Genomic DNA, 7,996 nt, shown 5'->3' on the forward strand with positions numbered 1-7,996 from the left:
AGCTATTAAAAAAAAAATGGTGCTGTGAAAGTGCTGGACTCAATATTCCAGCAAATTTGGAAAACTCGGCAGTGGCCACAAGACTGGAAGAGGTCAATTTTCATTCCAATCCCAAAGAAGAGCAATGCCAAAGAATGCTCACCTACTGCACAATTGCACTCATCTCACAGTCTAGTAAAGTAATGCTCAAAATTCTTCAAGTTACGCTTCAAATGTACGTGAACTGTGAACTTGGAGTTGTTTGAGCTGGATTTAGAAAAGGCAGAGGAACAAGAGATCAAATTGCCAACATCCACTGGATCATTGAAAAAGCAAGAGAGTTCCAGAAAAACATCTGCTTATGCTTTATTGACTACGCCAAAGCATTTGACTGTATGGATCACAACAAATTGTGTAAAATTCTGAAAGAGATGGGAATATCAGACCAATTGACTTGCCTCTTGAGAAACCTGTATGCAGGTCAAGAAGCAACAGTTAGAACTGGACATGGAACAATAGACAGGTTCCAAATTGGGAAAGGAGTACATCAAGGCTGTATATTGTCACCCTGCTTATTTAACTTATATCCAGAGTACATCATGAGAAATGCTGGGCTTGATGAACAGGCTGGAATCAAGATTGCCAGGAAAAAAATCAATAACCTCAGATATGCAGATGACGCCACCCTTATGGCAGAAAGTGAAGAAGAACTAAAGAGCCTCTTGATGAAAATGAAAGAAGAGAATGAAAAAGTTGAATTAAAGCTCAACATTCGGAAAACAAAGGCATCTGGTCCCATCACTTCATGGCAAATAGATGGGGAAACAGTGGCTGACCTTATTTTGGGGGGTCCAAAATCACTGCAGATGGTGACTGCAGCCATGAAATTAAAAGATGTTTGCTCCTCAGAAGAATAGCTATGACCAATCTAGACAGCATATTAAAAGGAAGAGACATTACTTTACCAACAAAGGTCCATCTAGTTAAAGGTATTGTTTTTCCAGTAGTCATGTATGGATGTGAGAGATGGACTGTAAAGAAAGCTGAGCGCTGAAGAATTGATGCTTTTGAACTGTGGTGTTCGAGAAGACTCTTGAGAGTCCTTTTGATTGCAAGATGATCCAACCAGTCCATCCCAAAGGAAATGAGTCCTAAACATTCATTGGAAAGATTGATCCTGAAGCTGAAACTCCAATACTTTGGCCACCTGATGCAAATAAATGACTCATTTGAAAAGACCCCGATGCTAGGAAAGATTGAAGGTGGGAAGAGAGGGGATGAGATGGTTGGATGGCATCACTGACTCAATGGACATGAGTTTGAGTAAACTCTGGGAGTTGGTGATGGATAGGGAAGCCTGACATGCTGCAAGCCATGGGGTCACAAAGAGTTGGACACGACTCAGCGACTGAACTGATACTCATGACTTCTTTGGAAAAATATTAAGTTCCCTGGCCCTTTTAAAATTGGCTTGTTTTTTCTTTTTCTATTGAGTTGTTCGAGTCTATATATATTTTAGATACTAACCTCTTATCAGCTATATGATTGCAAGATTTTCTCCCATTCAATAAGTTGCCTTTTCATTTTGCTGATGATTTCCTTCATTGTGCAGAAGCTTTTTAGTTTTATGAAGTCCCTTTTGTTTATTTTTGCTTTTTTTGTCTTTGCCTTTGGTATCATATGATGCTCATCTGATTTTTATCCTTCATTTTGTTCATATGGTATATCACATTGATCGGTTTGCAAATGTTGAACCATTGTTGCATCCATGGACTAGATTTCACTTTATCATTGTCTGTGATCCTTTCTATGCATTGATATGTTTGCTAATAATTTGTGGAAGACTTTTGCATCTATCAGGGATAGTGGCTTGACTTTTTTGTTTAAACAAGATGCATTATGATTGTGCTTTTATGTTCACTAGACTCTCAATCATAAGCTAGTTTAATGAAACCTTTATAACTCAGTTAAAGAAGTGGTTTGAATAGAATGTTTTTAATCATTCCCTTATTCTTAAAATGTATTTGTATTAACACATTATACAAGTATTTGCTTTCAAAGAAAAATGTCTTTTTAATTTTGCCAAATGTCTTTCATTTCTTTTTTGATTTTAAATAAAACACTAGTTTTTTTTTTTTTATCATATACTCTGATAACTGCTAAGTAATTCTTCTTTAAAATGACTCAGCATAATCTTTATTTATATTTCCCATTTTCTAATCCAAATCAAATTGCTACTTTTAAATTTGAGAAATATGAGACTGACATAATTTTGAGATATGAAATAAAAATGATTTATTTTTAAATTTTTGTAAGAAATGATGTTTAATAATATCAATGGGTATTCATCAGTTTACTATTTGATTTTCCTGACTTTGAATTAAATATTAACTATTTTTCATTTCAAGTGGTTATAAGAGATTTGAATTTTTTCCTCCCTGTACTTTTCAAGAAAATAATGAAGTTTGGATGGTTTTTGAAAACTCTTTTCCATTTCAAAACAGTTCTATTTTCTGATATACATCCTATATCTTTCCTAGTGGGCTCTTTATCCCATTTTTTAATCAATTCAAAGTTCAGAATCTCATCATCTAAATCAGGTCTACACAAGGATCAGTTCAGTTCAGTTGCTCAGTCGTGTCCAACTCTTTGCAACCCCATGGACTGTAGCACGCCAGGCTTCCCTGTCCATCACCAAATCTGAAGCTTGCTCAAAATCATGTGCATTGAGTCGGTGATGCCATCCAACCATCTCATCCTCTGTCATCCCCTTCCCCTCCTGCCTTCAATCTTTCCCAGCATCAAGGTCTTTTCAAATTAGTCAGTTCTTTGCATAAGTTGGCCAAAATATTGGAGTTTCAACTTCAGTATCAGTCCTTCCGACGAATATTCAGGATTTATATCCTTTAGGATTGACAACTTTGGTCTCCTTGCAGTCCAAGGGACTCTCAAGGGTCTTCTCCAACACCACACTTCAAAAGCATCAGTTCTTCAGCACTCAGCTTTTTTATAGTCCAACTCTCACGTACATACATGACTACTGGAAAAACCATAGCTTTGACTAGATGGACCATTGTTGGCAAAGTAATGTCTCTGCTTTTTAGTATGCTGTATAGGTTAGCCATAACTTTTCTTCCAAGGAGCAAGTATCTTTTAATCATGGCTTCAGTCATCATCTGCAGTGATTTTGGAGCACAAAAAAAATAAAGTCAGCCACTGTTTCCCCTGTTTCCCCATCTATTTGCCATGAAATGATGGGGCCAGATGCCTTGATCTTCGTTTTCCGAATGTTGAGTTTTAATTCAACTTTTTCACTCTCCTCTTTCATTTTCATCAAGAGGCTCTTTAGTTCTTCACTTTCTGTCATAAGGGTGGTGTCATCTGAATATCTGAGGTTAAACTGATATTTCTCCTGGCAATCTTGATTCCAGCCTGTTCTTCACACATCCCAGTGTTTCTCATGATGTACTCTGCATATAAGTTAAATAAACAAGATGACAATATACAGCTTTCCTTTCCCAATTTGGAACCAGTCTGTTGTTCCATGTCTAGTTATAACTGTTGCTTCTTGACATGCATACAGGTTTCTCAGGAAGCAGGTCAGTTGGTCTAATATTCCCATCTTTTTAAGAAAATTGTTTAAGAATTTTCCACAATTTGTTGTGATCTACACAGTCAAATACTTTGGCGTAGTCAATAAAGCAGAAGTAGATGTTTTTCTGGAACTCTCTTGCTTTCTCGATGATCCAGTGGATGTTGGCAATTTGATCTCTGGTTCCTCTGCATTTTTTAAATCCAGCTTGAACTTCTGGAATTTCATAGTTGATGTACTGCTGAAGTCTTCCTTGAAGAATTTTGAGCATTACTTTACTAGTGTGTGAGATGAGTGCAATTGTGTGGTAGTTTGAGCATTCTTTGGCATTTCCCTTATTTGGGACTGGAATGAAAATTGACCTCTTCCAGTCTTGTGGCCACTGCTGAGTTTTCCAAATTTGCTGGCATATTGAGTGCAGCACTTTCACAGCATCATCTTTTATACTTTGAAATAGGTCAACTGGAATTCCATCACCTCCACTAGCTTTGTTTGTAGTGATGCTTCCTAAAGCCCACTTGACTTTGCATTCCAGGATCTAGGTGAGAATCACACCATCATGATTATCTGGTTCATGAAGATCTTTTTTGTATAGTTCTTCTGTGTATTCTCGCCACCTCTTCTAAATATCTTTTGCTTCTCTTAGGTCCATACCATTTCTGTCCTTTATTGTGCCCGTCTTTGCATGACATTCCCCTGATATCTCTAATATTCTTGAAGAGATCCCTGGTCTTTCCAGTTCTGTTGTTTTCCTCTGTTTCTTTGCATTGGTGGAAGGCTTTCTATCTCTCCTTGTTATTCTTTGGAACTCTGCCTTCAAATGGGTATATCTTTCCTTTTCTCCTTTGCCTTTTTCTTCTCTTCTTTTCACAGCTATTTGTAAGGCCTCCTCAGACAACCATTTTTCCTTTTTGCAATTTTTTTTCTCGGGGATGGTCTTAATCCCTGCCTCCTGTACAATGTCCTGAACCTCTGTCCATAGTTCTTCAGGCACTCTATCAGATCTAACCCCTTGAATCTGTTTGTCACTTCCACTGTATAATTGTAAGGGATTTGATTTAGGTCATACCTGAGTAGTCTAGTGTTTTTCCTACTTTCTTCAATTGAAGTCTGACTTTTGCAATCAGGCATTCATGATCTGAGCCACAGTCAGCTCCCAGTCTTGTTTTTGCTGACTGTATAGAGTTTCTTCATCTTTGGCTGCAAATAATATAATCAGTCTGGTTTGAGTATTGTCATGTGGTGATATCCATGTGTAGAGTCTTCTCTTATGTTGTTGGAAGAAGGAGTTTGCTATGACCAGTGCATTCTCTTGGCGAAACTCTATTAGCCTTTGCCCTGCTTCATTTTTTTCTCCAAGGCCAAATTTACTTTTTACTCCATGTATCTCTTGACTTCCTACTTGTGCATTCCAGTTCCCTATAATGAAAAGGACATCTTTGTTGTGTGTTATTTCTCAAAGGTTTGTAGTTCTTCATATAACCATTCAACTTCAGCTTCTTCAGCATTACTGGTTGGGACATAGATTTGGATTACTTTAATATTGAATGGCTTGCCTTGGAAATGAACTGAGGTCATTCTGTCAAATGACAGAGCTTGCATCCAAGTACTGCATTTCAGACTCTTGTTGACTATGATGGCTACTCCATTTCTTCTAAGAGATTCTTGCCCACAGTCGTAAATAGAGTGGTCATCTGAGTTAAATTCACCCATTCCAGTCCATGTTGTTCGCTGATTCCTAAAATGTTGATGTTCACTCTTGCCATCTCCTGTTTGACCACTTCCAATTTGCCTTGATTCATGGACTTAACATGTTCCCATGCAATATTGCTCTTTACAGAATCCGACTTTACTTCTTTCATCAGTCACATCCACAACTGGGTGTTTGTTAATTACAGTTCCTCAGTTATATTTCTGCATCTGTAGACCCTGGAAATTCAAAAGACATGTTATCTACCCTAAAAATATCTAACATTAATGGTGAGTGGTTGGGTAGGTATAGAATAACTGCTATAGACATTCAGTTTAAAAAAGGGATAAGTGAGACAAGTAGTCACTTGTTCCTAAGAATTCTAAAACCTATGGAAATGTTAGACATGTCTTGATTATTCCTTAATGCCTGGAAATACTTTTCCTTGGCACTTATTTCTAATCTCTAGGCTCTCGGTTTCACACTGTGAGTAATTTTCCTATTACCTGAAAGGCAGCACATTTTTTTGTTTGTTTTTTTAATTGCTAAACAGCATTGCCTGCTTCCTGCAAGTAGTCTGGAGGTTCAAAGGCCTCATTTCATTTGTTATATTCTTAATTTTAGGATCATGTACTTCCTGGAGTGGCTGGAGATTTTTAAACCTTCAAGTTCTGGTTTGAAGAAAGAAAGAACCTTCTTTCTTACAATTTATCTCTTTCCTCTTACAGTTCACTATTAGCATCATGATTCCTAGAAAGCAGGCTGTACCTTCAAAACTTTTCATATACATCTCGTTTGTTAATATATTTCTTTTCTTAAACATCTCTTTAGGGAGATCACTCATCTCATCAGTCACATGTTCTACTTTCTACGGAGAAGGCAATGGCACCCCACTCCAGTACTCTTGTTTGGAAAATCCCATGGATGGAGAAGCCTGGTAGGCTGCAGTCCATGGGGTCGCTAAGAGTCGGACACGACTGAGCAACTTCACTTCCACTTTTCACTTTCATGCATTGGAGAAGGAAATGGCAACCCACTCCAGTGTTCTTGCCTGGAGAATCCCAGGGATGGGGGAGCCTGGTGGGCTGCCGTCTATGGGGTCGCACAGAGTCGGACACGACTGAAGCAACTTAGCAGCAGCAGCTACTTTCTACATGATCCACTTTAGTGTTGTTAATCTTTCTGTCACTAAGTAACAAGGATTCGTCTTATTCCTGCTTTCAGAAATACATTCCTCATTTTCTTATAAAATCCTTAGCTACAGTATAAAATCCAAAGTTCCTCAGAATGTTGAAGGCACTTCAAGTTTTTACTAACACTCTCCTCAAGTCCACCGCTCTTTTCAAAGCTTTCCCCACATTTTAGGTTTTTGTAATGGCGGTCCTTACATTCAAACACTAAAGTCTGAATTAGTAATCTTCTTCTGCCTCATATATTACTCCAAACACAGTGGTTGAAAATAGAAAACATTTATTTTTCCATGGTTTCTGTCAGTCAGGAATACAAACACAGATTTGCTGGGTATTTCTGCTTCATGGCTTCTCAAGAGTCTGCAATCAGGGTGTGAGCTGGGACTACAGTTGTGTCATAGCTCAACTAGGATAGGATTCACTTCCAGACTGTCTTTCATGATTCTTGATGAGACTGAATCTCATGTCTGCTGTATCATATTCACTAGAAATGAGCAAATAAGTCCAGGCCATAATCAAGGGTAGAGTATTACAGAAGGGCTTGAATCCCAGCAGGCAGGGGTAGGGAGGGGTGAGGTGGGGAGCATCTCCAAGGCTGCATCCTGCAGTAATTTTTTATAAACATATATGAATGATTGTCCATAGGGTGATTTGGGATTGTCCATAATATTGGGTTAAATATTACCGCCAAGTGGAAGATTTGAAAAAAAAAATACTATATACTTCGTATCTTAAAGAGGAATCCACACATCTTGAATGAATGGAAAGTTTCCTCAATGTATCTTCTAAGTTAAAATTTTGCTTTGTTTGCTTTAGTCGCTCAGTCTTGTCCGACTCCATGCACTGTAGCCCTCTGGGGTCCTCTGTCCATGGGATTTCCTAGGTAAGAATACTCAAGTGGGTTGTCATTTCCTTCTTCAGGGGATCTTCCTGACCCAAGGATCAAATCCACATCTCATGCACTGCAGGTGGATTTTTTTTTTTTTTTTTTTTTTTTTTTACCACTGAGTCATCAGGGAAGCCCCAAGTTACAATTTAGCAGACTAATTAGATGTTTTTGAAGTTAGGTTTTCTCATACTTCCTAGGTCATGTTTTGTATACATATGTACTGTGAAGAAAAAGATCTCTACTTAAAACTGTGATTTTCTTAAACATGTGTTTTTTAAATTGATTTTCCAGTATAGGAATTTCAATTCTTGGCTTGTAATCTCATGCTGTCACATCCTTTCATGTCCTGTCTTCACAGTGTTCATGTTTATATACTAAGGTTTATTGATATATAAGAATTTATATTCCACTCCCCCATAGTTCTGAGAAAACATCCTGTATCAGTCAGGGTCCAGTTTTAATATAGAGATTAAACACTGTCAGTTGTTTTCACAGGTGGAGCCCAACAGAGGATAAAAGGATGCTTAGGGCACATAGGGAATCTAAACTGCATAAAGTTCCTACCATTGTTCGAACAGGGAAACCAAAGGGAAGAAGTGATATCATGAGTCTAGTAAGCCTGAGTCATCCTGACTCTGCTGCTCAGACCTGTGATG

This window comes from Bos taurus, chromosome 2 (genome assembly GCF_002263795.3).
Source record: "Bos taurus isolate L1 Dominette 01449 registration number 42190680 breed Hereford chromosome 2, ARS-UCD2.0, whole genome shotgun sequence".
NCBI classification, from domain to species: Eukaryota; Metazoa; Chordata; class Mammalia; order Artiodactyla; family Bovidae; genus Bos; species Bos taurus.